We start from the raw sequence: 14,205 nt of genomic DNA on the forward strand, positions 1-14,205 counted from the left end.
TCTTTACTTTCAGTAACAGCAACAATACTAGCAATAATGGTACCACGTATTGAACTTTTGCTGCAGAGCCGGCGTTGGGTTAATTGCTTTTTATACATTTTCCCATTTAATTCTCACATTATTATCTCTACTAATAAGAAGAAACTATTAAGGGAAGAACCATTAAGAGGACTATTAATGAGAAGATACTGAAGCACAGAGGAGTTAGATTAATTATCCAAGGTGCCACAGCTTGTAAGAGGAACAGTTGGTGTTTGAACCTGAACTCTGACTCTAGAGCTCTTAGCTACTTCTCTTCATTGATCCATCTTCATGAGGCAATACAGTTTGACTAGAACAGTATAGTGGAGTAACACAGGTGTTAGCCTCACAAAAGGCAGTGTTCAAATCCTAGTTCTGTGACCATGGGCAAGTTATTTAATTTCTCTATACTCAGTTACCTCCTATACGACCTGGGAATAACTTATGAAAAAGTCCAATCAAAGTAACTCATAAAGAGTATCCGTCATTTTTATTATTACTATTATTATTTTCTCCCCAGCTCTATTCTGTGATTAAATTGGTAATACTATAAACTGATAAAATGGCATTAAAATACGAAATAAAGTAGTACACTGGGGCTTCCAGGGGCTCGAGGTAGGGGAATAGGAAAGATATTGTCTAAAGGTACAACTTGCAATTAGCAGATAAATAAGTCCTAGAGATCTAATGCACAGTATAGTGATTATAAACAATAATACTGTATTATTACCATCAAACTTGCTAAGAAACTAGATCTTAATTTTTCCCACCACAAAGAAGGAAATAACTGTGTGACATAATAGAGGCATTAGCTAATGTCAACTGTGTCAATCATACTGCAATATGTAAATGTATCAAATCAACATGTCGTAGACCTTCACCTTATACAATGTTATGTGGCAAATATATTTTAATTAAAAGTAAAATAATAGTTTGGGCGCCTGGGTGGCTCAATCGTTAAGTGTCTCCCTTCGGCTCAGGTCATGATCCCAGGGTCCTGGGATCGAGCCCCGCAAAGGGCTCCCTGCTCAGCAGGAAGCCTGCTTCTCCCTCTCCCACTCCCCTGCTTGTGCTCCTTCTCTTGCATTGTCTCCCTCTGTCAAATAAATAAAATCTTTAAAAAAAAATAAAAATAAAAAATAAAATAATAGAATAAAATTAAAAATAATGTCTTGCATTGCAAGTTCACATTAATTAGTACTACTAATTTAAACTTATCCTTTTAGCTCATTCTTCAGCAAAGGTGAAATTTTAATGGACCCTTCTTTTTTACCTCCCTTTTAAAATCACTATGGATTGCTTATTAAATTGCATTTTCATTATCCCTACAGCATCTCAATCTCTTAGGAAGACTCAATGAATAATTTAAAATTCATATTTAATTTATTATACAGGCTCACAGCAACTCTTTTCATGGACTGATCCTTGTTAAAGTTCTCAAGGCCTGAAGGCACAGGTGGCTCCATTAAAAATGTATTTCTCAGTTTTCTTGAGGGATTCTCTTTAAAAGTGCTGGGATGGGCACATTCATAGTTAATTGACAGTAGGTTACATGCTGCTTTATTCACCACATTTGAAGAAACATTGCTTTTTTTTTTTTTTTTTTGTCTGATAATTAGTTGTGTGCCAATACTTTCCATTACCTGCTTTTTGGATTGTAATTAAAGCATATGATATAAGACAATGTGACTGATTCAACTATTTCCTGGGAAATGGCTGAAGGGAAAATTACAGGTGTGAATCAGGAGTGGGAAAAAGAGATGCAGAGTGGAAAATCTATTCTTCCAAATAGGGTCTTAGAAAGCTACGCAAGAGTGGGACACAGTGGGAAGGCCAGGATCCTTCTTGTGCCTCAAGTGGATGCTCTGAATGGTATAATTTAAAAGACGTGGGGCACTTTTCTCCGGTTGTGACCTCCTGTGTGGGGCCAAGATGCATTCTCCACTTACATATCTCCTACTTCCTGGAACAGAAATGAAGCCAGAACATGGCATGTTTTTCTGCTGAACCTACTTCCATAATCTATCAAACGGTTTCTGTTTTATTTACATTTAGCCTGAATCTGAAGTCTCTTAAGACCTAAAGTGGGCCTCCTTACATATGACTATGATGCATTCTATTTACTGAGTCAAAAGAGTTATTCATTTGTAGAGATATGAAAAATGTGAATACAATGAAGTATAAATCCAAAATAACATAGTCTGACAGGCACTAATTCTCCCCACATTAGAACATATTAATATTTTTTTTGAATGTATTGTGTTTAAAGGTTTCCCTTACTTGATGTTGTTCAATAAAGGGGTCCAACCAGCCTTGGGAAAACCTCTTTCTCTGGATGAGGGGTTCAGGGAAGCCCTACACTATTAGTCAATGTGGTTTTCACTACTTGCCAGACAGATGGACCATCTGACTTAGGGTTGGCTCTAGAATTATCTATCAAAATAACTTTTTTTTCCAAACAGATGAAATTATTTCTATTAAGTTAGTATGAATAATGGCCTGGGATTAAGGACAAAAAATTAGGCAACCTATTTGTCAACATTCCCTGGGAAAAAAATTATGGATATTTTTACTTAGGCCTTATTTAGTGCAGACTATTAAAAGAAGCTGTTGAGAGCCACGATGTTGGTTTCACTCATCATTATGTCTCCAATACCTAGCACAGAATCTATTAACACAGTAGATTTACAGTATGTGTTAAATAGGCAAAAAATATGTGTTTAAAAGTGAACAGTTTCCAGGCGCCTGGGTGGCTCAGTTGGTTAAGCGACTGCCTTCGGCTCAGGTCATGATCCTGGAGTCCCTGGATCGAGTCCCGCATCGGGCTCCCTGCTCTGCAGGGAGTCTGCTTCTCCCTCTGACCCTCCCAACCCTCCCCCCTCTCATGTGCTCTCTCTCTCAGTCTCTCTCTCTCAAATAAATAAATAAAATCTTTAAAAAAAAAAAAAGTGAACAGTTTCCAGCATCCTGATTTATCTTATATAATACATTCAAATAGAGAATAAATGCATTTATTCTTCAAAGCATCAACTGCTTGTAAGATATGCTTGCCAAGGGGTCAGTTTCTTTTCAGAGAAGAGAAGCCATTAGCTTTGAAGAAGACCTTCTTGGATACAAATCACAAGACAGAATTCTATCCCTGGGAATGGGAGTAGGCCTTTCATTTGCAAATTTCCTGATGCTCCATTTTAAAAATAAGCTATTTTAAATCTTTTTTTTTTTTTTTTTTTAGATTTTTATTTACTTATTCATGAGAGACAGAGAGAGAGAGAGAGAGAGAAGCAGGTTCCCAAGGAGCAGGGAGCCCGATGCGGGACTCGATCCCAGGACCCTGGGATCATGACCTGAGCCGAAGGCAGACGCTTAACCATCTGAGCCACCCAGGCACCCTAAAAATAAGCTATTTTAAAAATGAGACCCTGGAATTTCAGCAGCAGTACCTCATTTTACAGATGAAGAATTAAAATCCAAAGGCTATAATTATAACTGATATTAATTGACATTATGTATTTAATGCTCAAGACCCTAAGGTAAATCCGTAAGTGTGTAACCAGTCCTCACCCTGATTTTGTGAGGAAGGTGCGAATTTAGCCCCATATGATACTGGAGGAAACTGAGGCCCAGAGAGGCTAAGTGACTGATCAGATGTCACATGACTTCAAATGATGAAGACAGGATTTAAACTAAGGTCTGTCCAGCTCCAGAGTTTAGGTGCTTAACCACTGTCCTTCACTGTCTCTGTGCTCTCTTGTCTTCTGAGAGTCACAAAGGTCTTTAGTAATGTCCATTTCTGGAATTGGCAGTTTCATGATACAGGGTCTTCTAAGATCTCAAAGCAAAAATTCTTTAACGAGTAGAAACGAGGGATGCCTGGGTGGCTCAGTCGGTTAAGCCCCCGACTCTTGATTGCAGCTCAGGTCCCGGTCTCGACGTCATGAGATGGAGCCCTGTGACTGGCTCCACGCGCAGCAGGAAGTCTGCTTGAGATTTTCTCTCTGCCCCTCCTCCTGCTTGCGCTCTCTCTCTCCCTTTCTCTCTCTCAAAAACAAAACAAAACCACCTTTAAAAAAAAAGTAGAAACTAGAATGAAAATGAACCCTTTGAGGCAGTGGCCAGGGTACGTGCACTGAGGTTTACTAACCCTCACATCAAAGTTCTGATTCTAGGCTTTCAATCCTTGGGCCTCTCGGGCAGCCCCCCTGGTTGATTTCCAGATGCTCACCAACAGGCCTTCTCTATTTTAATCAGGTTGAACTCCTTAAAATTCCTACTATGGAGTTTACATTTTCTTTTCTCTCTTCCCTTCCAGAAGCTGTCCTCCCCATCTGAAATACCATGCAAGAAGTTAAATATGGCCACAGATTTTTTTACAGCAATTCCCATAAAAAGGTGGAAGCTATTTCCCCACTGCCTTGAATCTGGGCTGACTTTGTCACTTGCTTTGACCAACAGGACGTGGCAGAAGTGACATCCTACGATTTCCAAGCCTTGGCTTCCAGAAGCCCTGAACCCTCTGCTTTCACTCTCTTTGAAGACTGCGGTCATGAGAACAAGCCCATCTGTGAGGATGAGAGAGACGACATGAAGAAGCCCAGCAGTCCAGCCATTACAGAACCTTTTACTGAGGCTCCAGACTGTGAGCAAAGCCATCCATGGCCAGTTGACCCACCAACAACTGCAAACACATGCAGAGTGAGATGAACCATCCTAGCTGAGCTCTGCCTAAATTGCCAAGCCAAAGAACAGTGACAAATGAGTGACATCTTAAGCCCTTAAGTTTTGAGTGGTTTGTAATACAGCAGTAGATATGCTAACACATGCTCTTTTACTCCTTTCTTCCTAATATGTCTACCACCTTCTTGTAGACTGAACTTCAAAGTCACTCCTCCAAGAAATTTTCCCTGATGAAAACTTGCCCTGCAAAGCCAGCCTCACTCAGGTTTAAGACGATGCCCTCTAGGGCGCCTGGGTGGCTCAGTTGGTTAAGCCACTGCCTTCGGCTCAGGTCATGATCCTGGAGTCCCGGGATCGAGTCCCGCATCGGGCTCCCTGATCGGCGGGGGGTCTGCTTCGCCCTCTGACCCTCCCCCCTCTCATGCTCTCTCTCTCTCATTCTCTCTCTCAAATAAATAAATAAAATCTTTAAAAAAAAAAAAAAAAGATGATGCCCTCTAAGGGTACAAAGACCTAGCTGCCTCCCTAAGTACTTCCCCCATCCACTGGCTGATGCCATTAAAGTTTAATTACTTACATAAAAGCATAAATGTCTATTAAATTTTAAGAGTCCCTGGAAGGGATAACAACTTCTGTGCTTTTGATTTTGCTCTTATTATAAAAGTATACAGGAATAGAAAGTGACCCTAACATCAGGTCACTTTCCCAAAGAGAAAAAAATGTCTTTAATGGTTTTGACCAGTTTGAATATAAGCCTTTGAGGAGGGACACCAATGAAACAGTTATGTATCTAATTTCAAATGTTTAATTGATTAATTCAATTAAGCATACATATTTAAAATAACATTATATAAAACAACTTTTGATTTAGAAGTCTTTCTTTCTTCTACTCTTGTGTTCCATGAATGTATTTGATTCACATTAGCCATATGTGTCTAGTGGCAAGTACTCTCCATATCACTAGAGTCACTTTTTGAGCCATCTGAGTTTTCCAGTCGGAAAACATCATCCTCCCTCACATCTAATTTGTATTTTTTTTTAAACTATAATGCTGCCATTGAAGTTTTTATCTCAAGCCACAAGTACCCATTCAAAAAACACTAAGACAATGATTTGTCTTATTCACCCTACAAGTGTATATTCATGATCTTCACAGGGAATCACTTACAGTACCACTATGTAAAGGACTTTCAGAAAGCTGGTTTATGATGACATCTAAGGCTTGCAATTTAGGGATCTTATTCCAAAGAACAAATTCATTAAATTCATGTTATATTTCTTTGCTCTTTTTTTTTTTTAACCAAAAGGCCACCATATTCATCTAAAAGTTCATGATTTCTTTTCTTTTTTTTTCTTTTTTTTTAGAGAGGGAAAGACAGAGAGGGGTGGGGAAGGGCAGAGGGAGAAGGAGAGAGAGAATCTTAAGCAGGCTCTACACCCAGCCCGACACAGGGCTTGATCTCACAACCCTGAGATCATGACCTGAGCCGAAATCAAGAGTTAGACACTTAACTGCCTGAGCCACCCAGGCACCCAATTTCATGATTTCTTGATGTCATTTCAAGCTAATGTGTTTTCTCCAAATAGTACTTTGTAGTTCAAAAAAAGTCAGAGAGCATCCCATAACGCAGAACACTCTGGAAGGATCAGAATGTAAGGCAATTCCCCCTTTCTGAGGGAAATATTTTGGGAGAAAACCAAATTTCCTTATCTGATATATGTTAATAAAGGCTCATTCTAGAAATTTCAGACAATACAGAAAATTAGGTAAAAATTAAAATAATTGATAACGCTATAATTAGAGATCATCATTTAAACATTTTAGTTCATTTCCTTCCAGATCTTTCTCCTATGTATGATTATATATTACATTATATTTGATCAGCTCTATTTCTACTTAACATTATAACATAAGCATTTCCCTTATTAGAAACTCTTTGTAAGAAAGATATGTCATCATGCACTCAACCACCCTCCTATTACTCTATATTATCTGGGGAAGGGCCAGTATCTCAAGCAAACACCAGCCCCTTATACCCCAGTGTACATGGTTTTAGATTCTTTTTTAAAAAACTTTATTGAGCATCTACCCATGTAAAATACATTAAAAATGAATAAAAATCAGTTCCTGCCCTCAAAAGAGAGAGACCTGTAAACAACTGCACAATATATGACAATAGAGAGAGAAGGTTTCATGGAGGAGTCAATATTTGAGGATTTGGGGGCTTTTATTGTTTGTTTGTCAATTGCTTATTTTTAGGATATTAAGACTTAATTTTGCAAATGTTTGCCAAGTCAAGAGAAACCTACAGGAATCTTACCCCAACTAGATTTCCCAAACACAGCACCTCTGTTCTGTGGAAACCAGCTGGACCACGCCTTTATTATGCACCAGCTGAGGGTTTCCAGTACTGGGGACATTCCCTGAGAGCAGATCTGGATGGGGGCGGTGGGGGGGGGGGGCGGGTATTGCATGAGGGCACCTGGGCCTGAAGGGATGGGACAACAAGGAAGCCAGGAACAAGTGCAAACCTGAAAGGCCAGACCGAGCTCTGCTACTCCCACACTCACCAACGCCTTGCTTTGCGTTTCCATGTCCCACGCGCACCACAGGGACACCTACTACCTGTGCTCTCTGGTTCTTTAAAATAGGCGTGCTTCATCCCCTCCAGCAAGTTCTGGCATTCAGTGGAGAACAATGATATAACTACTGAACCCCTGGCCTGGGTTTGAGGCCCAACTCCATTACTGACCGTGGGTTCTGTATGACCCTGGGTAATTCCCAGCCTCTTTTGTGGACACACTTCTACCCAAACAACCTGACTCTCTCTGTGTCTATAGATATGGTCACAGGCAAGTGACAGATGCACCACTTCTGGCCACACTGACCTACAGATTCTTCACCTCAGATCTGTTTCTCACTTGGACGTGGCACCTGGGATGTAACAGTTTCTGGCGCCTGAAGGTGACAATACCGAGCACTTACCACAAACCACATAACTCAGTACTGTGGGTTTATTTACTCCATGGCGTGGATCCCTTGCTGAAATGATCTTTTTTGTTGGTTTACTTGCTTATTGTGTGTCTTCCTACTAAAATCCACCATGAGAGCAGGAATCTTGCCCAATGCTAACACAGTGTGTGACAGACACTAAAGATGGAACGGTGTGAAAGAATAAATGAATGTAGACTAAATGTGGCTACAGAAGATGGATAAGTATGACACAGCACGAGGTACTGGAGAAAGAAAAAACATCCCTGACCTCCAAAGCTCGCAGTCTAATAAGAAGAGAGAAAAAAACAAAAAACAAAAGAATTGCAATACAGTGTGAAAAGCATAATCACAGATGTATACGTAGGAAAAGAGATGGCACAGAGAAAGGGACCTAGACATTTTCTGAAGGAAGTGATTTCTGAACTTAGTTTCAAAGAATTAGTGGAAATCTGCCAGGTAGGTAATGAGGGAAATCCTTTCAAGAGGTCCTCTTGGATCTCTATTCTGACCTAAACATTGACCTCATTTCCCTTCCCCATGGAAACTCAGGGTTAAAAATACCCTTGAAGATCATCTAGTTCAATGGTTCTTAAGGAGGACTTTACATTTTTAAAAGATGTCCACAAATTCTCTGATACTCATCCCTTCAGTGGAGCCTAATTCCCCTTTCCCTGAGTGTGGGCTGTACTTAGTGATTCATTTCTAACCAAGAGAATGTGGCAAAATGGTGAGGTGTGACCTCTGAGGCTAGGTCATGAAAGGTCATAAAAATATGGCTTCCATTTCTCTCTCTCTCTCTCTCTCTCGGATCACTCATTCTAGAGGAAGCCAGTTTGTGAGGACACACAAGGAAAAGTACGGAGGCCTCTTGCCCACAGCCAGTGAGCCTTTCTAGAGATAGATTCTCCAGCCCAGTTGGGCCCTCCGGAGTCAGCACCTTGGCTGCAACCTCATGAGACCCAGAATTCCACACAAATAGAAACTGTAAGATAATAAATGTTTGTTGTTTTAAGCCACTAAATTTGGGGGTGATTTGTTACACAGCAATAGATAATAAATAGGAGGCCTCAAACAATTTGCATTGATGGGAACGATAACTGTTTGTATTTACCCTATTAGAAATTAAAACTGAAGAATGTTAAAAATATTTGTGTATTAGTTCATTGAAAACAGCAGTGATAAATATATATAGTACGTGTTAAGGTAGATAACATTTTTATCAAAAATAACTTCGCAAAACAAAAATTAGTTACAAGAATGGCATCATTTTATATTTTGACAAATCTTTTTAATGCCTAATTTAATGGTAGATAAATGGATTCTCATATATATGTCTGCATTTAATCACTTGTGAAATCACAAATCAGGTAGCTTCTGAGAAACTCCACGATACACTTGTAAGACAGAGTGAAAAAGGTCACTGATCTCATCAAGGCTCTCTACAACACCCATGACTAGTAGATGCTCAGATCACACGGGAGCATGCCCAGTGACTAGAAACTCCTAGTTCCCCAGAAATCCTACCACTCCCCCAAAACATCACTAGGATTGGAAAGATCCTCCCTCTGTCACCCTCCCTTTGCTCTCCCATTAGTCTGGTGATTCAGAATAAGTTTAATCATTCCTTTAAGGCTAAGACCCTTCTATCATTTATTTTAAGGGTTATTCATAACTCTGCAGTTTACAGGGTACTTTTGTCCATGCTCCCTTAAAAAAAAAAATCTTTAAAGTAATCAGTTGAATTCTGAATGAAAATTTCAAAAGGATTTATCATGAATAAGGCCCTCCTGATACTTCCAAGGACCTTATGATCTCTTACCAGACACAAATAGCCCTAGAGCAACTGTTTTCAGATATCAGACTGGCAGAACTTAACAGATGACATAAGGAATGGGATGGTAAAATTAAAAGAACACTGAAAACAATCAGTGCAACTTATCTATTTATTATTTTTTAAAGATTTTATTTTTAAGCAATCTCTGGCACCCAACGTGGGGTTCAAACCCACAACCCCGAGATCAAGAGTCGCACGCTCCACAGACGGAGCCAGCCAGGCACCCCTCAGTCAGTTCACTTTAAAACAGAGATTTCTCTTTTCTGCTTAAGGCACAGCCTTCTGATTGCATTAGACATCCAGTCTTGTGTTTTAAGTTCCTCCTATAGCTTCCTGAAAGTTTCATGCATGTTTCCACACGCCTCTCATACATATTTGGGTTTAGCTGTTCACCAAAATTGTCCCCTAGGTCTCTGTTTAGAGATGACGTTGGAGATGACGTCTGCTGGTTTGTGAGAATGGAAAGACAAACTTTGTGGCTGGTTCTGAAACATAGAAACAAGCCTGGAAACATTTCCCAAAAAACTATCCAGAATAGAGAATAAAGTTTCTCTTCATGTTAACCCTAAACTCTGAGGAGAAAGAGCGGTGCTTGGCAAGACTTAAAACTTAAGTTTGAAATCCTCTCATATCCACATCAAAATACTTGGCACTCACACACACAAAAAAGCACACTGTTGGTAGGTACGTAAATTGGTGCAGCCACTATGGAAAACAGTATAGAGGCTCCTCAAAAATTTAAGAATAAAATTACCAGATGATCCAGCAATGCCACTTCTGGGTATCTATCCACATGAAATCAGGATTTCAAAGCACTATGTGCACCCCACGTTCATTGCAAATTACTCACGATAGCCAAGTAATGAAAAAAACATGAATGTCCACTGACAGATGGAAGGCGAGAGAAAATGTGGTATATACATACAATGGAATCTTATTCATCCATAAGAAGGTAGGAAATCCTGCCCTTTACATGGATGAACCTAGAGGGCATTATGCCAAGTGAAATAAGCCAGACAAAGACAGACACTGTATGATCTCATTGATATGAGGAAGCTAAAAAAAAAAAAAAAGTTGAACTCATAGTTACAGAGACTAGAATGGTGGTTACCAGGGGCTAGAGGGGAAGGGGAAATGGGGAGATGTTGGTAAAAGGATACAAGCCTTCAGTTATAAGTATTGGGGATCTAATGCACAGCATGGTGACTATAGTTGATAATACTGTATTGTATACTTAAAAGTTGCTAAAAGAATAGATCTTATGGGGGCACCTAGGTGGCTCAGTTGGTTAAGCAACTGCCTTTGGCTCAGGTCATGATCCTGGAGTCCTGGGATCGAGTCCCGCATCAGGCTCCCTGCTCAGCGGGGAGTCTGCTTCTCCCTCTCCCGTTCCCCCCTCTTGTACTCTCTCTCTCTCTCATTCTCTCTCTCAAATAAATAAATAAAATCTTAAGAAAAAAAAAGAATAGATCTTATGTAAGCATTCTCACCACACACACACAAAACAGGTAACCACGTGAAGTGACAGATGTGTTAATTAGCCTTATTGTAGTAATCATTTCAAAATACGTACATATATCAAATCATCACAACGTGCACTTTATCTTACAATTTTATTTGCCAATGGTAGTGAATATATGGTTAGGAAGAAATCATCATACTGTGTACTTAAATAATGCAATTTTATTTGTCAATTATATGTCAATAGCTGGGGAAAAATAAATAATAGGAGAAAATAGAAATAAAAGTGAAAACAAAATGAATTGAATCTATCTGAAAGCCATTTGCTGATATTTTCAATGTCCTAATTCAGAAGGATCCATTCAGAATAGATACCTCTATTACATTATGGGATTTATGGAACATAACACTGTCCCTGAAAAAAATTTAAATTAATATCACACAATTCAGGGAATTCATTCAGCTATTTCTTATCTTCTTTCATTGTATAATAGAGGAAAGTTCAAGATTAGTATTTTACTCTTGATAGTAACAGCTAACATTTATTGAGCACTTACTATATCAAGGATTGTACTAAGTGCTTTTCAGCTTTAGCTCATTTAATCCTAATAACTCTACTAAGTACCTTAGTTATACCCATTTTACAGATGGAAAAACAAAGTTTAGAACACAGACAGCTAAGTTCCCAGAACTAGAAAATGGCAGCGAAGGAATTGCAAGCAACCTATGAAATGCCAAAATTCAACCTCTGAATCAATGCACTGTAAAAATCTAGTAGCATGATAAACCTTCAATACGTTTGTATTGGGATGGTGATTTTTTTACAGTTTGATCTTGGAAAGGATGAACTGAGAACTGCCTGGCAACATCAGGGTGGGGAAAAAAAAGCCTTTGACTTGTCACAACATGCCTATTATGTGGAAGACCTTGAAATGACCTTCCAGGCATCAGGGAAAATATTCACTTTAACAGTGATTGAAGATATTTGAAAACTAACAAAATGAGAAAAGAAACAGTAAAAAATTGATTTGACTGCATAAGAGTAATATTAATTAAAACCATCTGTGTGCTTGCATCTACATTTATTGTACATGATATGAGATTGCACAGACTTTGTGCATTTATTATATATGCTTTATTTTATAGCAACAAGTTCTTCCCATTGGACCTCTCAGACCACATTTGAGTGCAGAGAAGTGGCACGGTATGGGCTTGGGTGCCTCCTCATCTGGGTCTGAAACCTGCTGCACCTTTTATTGGCTGTGTGGCTTTGGACAAGCTATATAAATTCTCTAACCTCAGTTTTCTCACCTGTAAAATGGAGATTTAAAAAGTGAAAGATACGTCTTAAATCTAGGATTTAATACGTGTAAAGCACATGGTGCTTTGCTAACTAATAGTTGTATCATTATAATGAGCAATAAGCATGGCTATCTCATCAGTTTTGAAAACTTGAAACAGTTTTGCCTTTTTAAATAAAGGAAATCATTGTCCTCACCTCCCTCTATTCTGTTGCTGTGTTTCTAATTTATAGTCTCACCTCCTCACCGCCCCCTATGCTGGGACTTCTCTATCCTTTAGCAAATACAATAACTTGCTAAGAGAGGAAAAGAGAATAAACAGAGTAGAGGGCTGGAGTAAGAAAAGAATGAGAATAAAAGGTGGAGGCTACTTTTAAGTTTATAAAACAACCTCCACTGACGCGCACGGCAGAAATAGATCCTGCATTGTGAACAGAGAGGGGACCGTTCTTCATGAAACTTCTGGAGTGGAAGGGCGAAACATTTACAGCAACGAACTAGCCAGGGATGGGGAGAATAGACCTGTCCATTCCGCAGGCAACACTCCTGTCTGGTCACACAGAAATACCCAGCGTCCAGACACAACCACGCTGACTGCACCATCAGAACAGCCAAGACATCTAAACTAGGAACAGGTGAACCCAGAGGTATATTCTATGGGATTTTAAAAGACGGAACAGGGAGAACCAAGAGATACCATTCCAGGGCTTGATACTGGCCTTAAACATAGGATATTAAACATGTATAAATCGGAGATAATAGAGACCATCAGCAAAGTGTGCATAAACAAATTAAGTGCTCAGTAATCTTTGGGAAACTCTAATGTCTGACACTCCTTTTATTAAAGGGGAGGAGAAAGTAGGTCATAGGATCTCAGCTTAGAGAGGAGAGGAGGTTAAGCATCTGAGCCTGTTGAGATAAAAGAGGATGCTTCTGGGGGCCTGGAGGGCAGAGAAACAGGGAATCCTCCTGAGAACCTGCATTGGGGTCTTCAAGAAGCTGTCATTTGTATTTAGAAGAGTATTTATTATGTTTGAGAATTATACAAGAAGAATATTGTCAGTGGACCAACTTCTAATGGGTAGGTAGTTGGGAGAAACACTTATCATTGACTTACTGTTTGCTCCTGGGAACACTATTTAATCTTTATCACTTTAATTTATCTGTCAATAAAATATGGGAAAAACTATGGCCTCACCCTGCATTTCAGAGATAGGAGAACCGCACAAGAGGGCCATGGTCCATTAGGAGAGCCGCCACTCAGGCACGGATAAATTCTTCCAGTCCGTGATGAAAACCTCTGCTCGGCCACAACCGCCTGTGGAGGAGGGAGGAGTGGGTCATGAACTCTCGTGTGGAAATTCAAAACGTAAAAAGGAAGAAGAATGGGTGAGAGGACTCAGTGGCCTGAGGTATCAAAGGAATTTGAGACAAATGATGAAAAATAAGAAAATGCAAGACACCCCCACCCCATGTTTCTTCTGGTAGGGACCCAGGCAATTTCTGCCCCCACAGTGGCCCTTCCTCTTAGATTCTTGCTCCTTCAGAGCAGGCCTCAACACCTCTTGGGAAATTGGGCAATGCCACCATAACTGCCTGGCCCCACGGCCCCTTCACTGTGCCTTTTTTCTTCCCCTTTATACCCCTAGCCACCCTACTCCCTAGCTAGGTCCTGCCCTGCCCTGCCCCACCCCATGTGCTCTATCACAGACTCCTGTGTCTTTCCTTTATAGCACTTAGCACAAGTTCCAATTATATATTAGTTTACTACGTAATGGAGGCCGGATCCATGTCTCCGGGGTTCATTACCACACTGTAGCTCCTAATACTGTTCTTGGCACATAGATGCACTCAATAACATCTTTTAAATGGATGGATGAGCAAATGGCTGCCTGACCCTGCTGACTGTCTCAGGCAAC

The 14,205-nt window shown here is 39.9% G+C and overlaps 1 long non-coding RNA gene across 1 annotated transcript in view; it reads right to left on the reverse strand.

Moving 5' to 3' along the window:
• Positions 1 to 14,205, reverse strand: part of LOC115940796 (uncharacterized) — a 95,995-nt gene that overhangs the window by 13,817 nt on the left and 67,973 nt on the right. Inside the window, exon 11 of the long non-coding RNA XR_014146450.1 lies at positions 13,485 to 13,604. This is a non-coding gene — a long non-coding RNA (uncharacterized LOC115940796). The remainder of the gene's footprint in view (positions 1 to 13,484; positions 13,605 to 14,205) is intronic.

Source organism: Leptonychotes weddellii, chromosome 6, assembly GCF_054177405.1.
Source record: "Leptonychotes weddellii isolate Sample4059 chromosome 6, ASM5417740v2, whole genome shotgun sequence".
Lineage (NCBI taxonomy): Eukaryota > Metazoa > Chordata > Mammalia > Carnivora > Phocidae > Leptonychotes > Leptonychotes weddellii.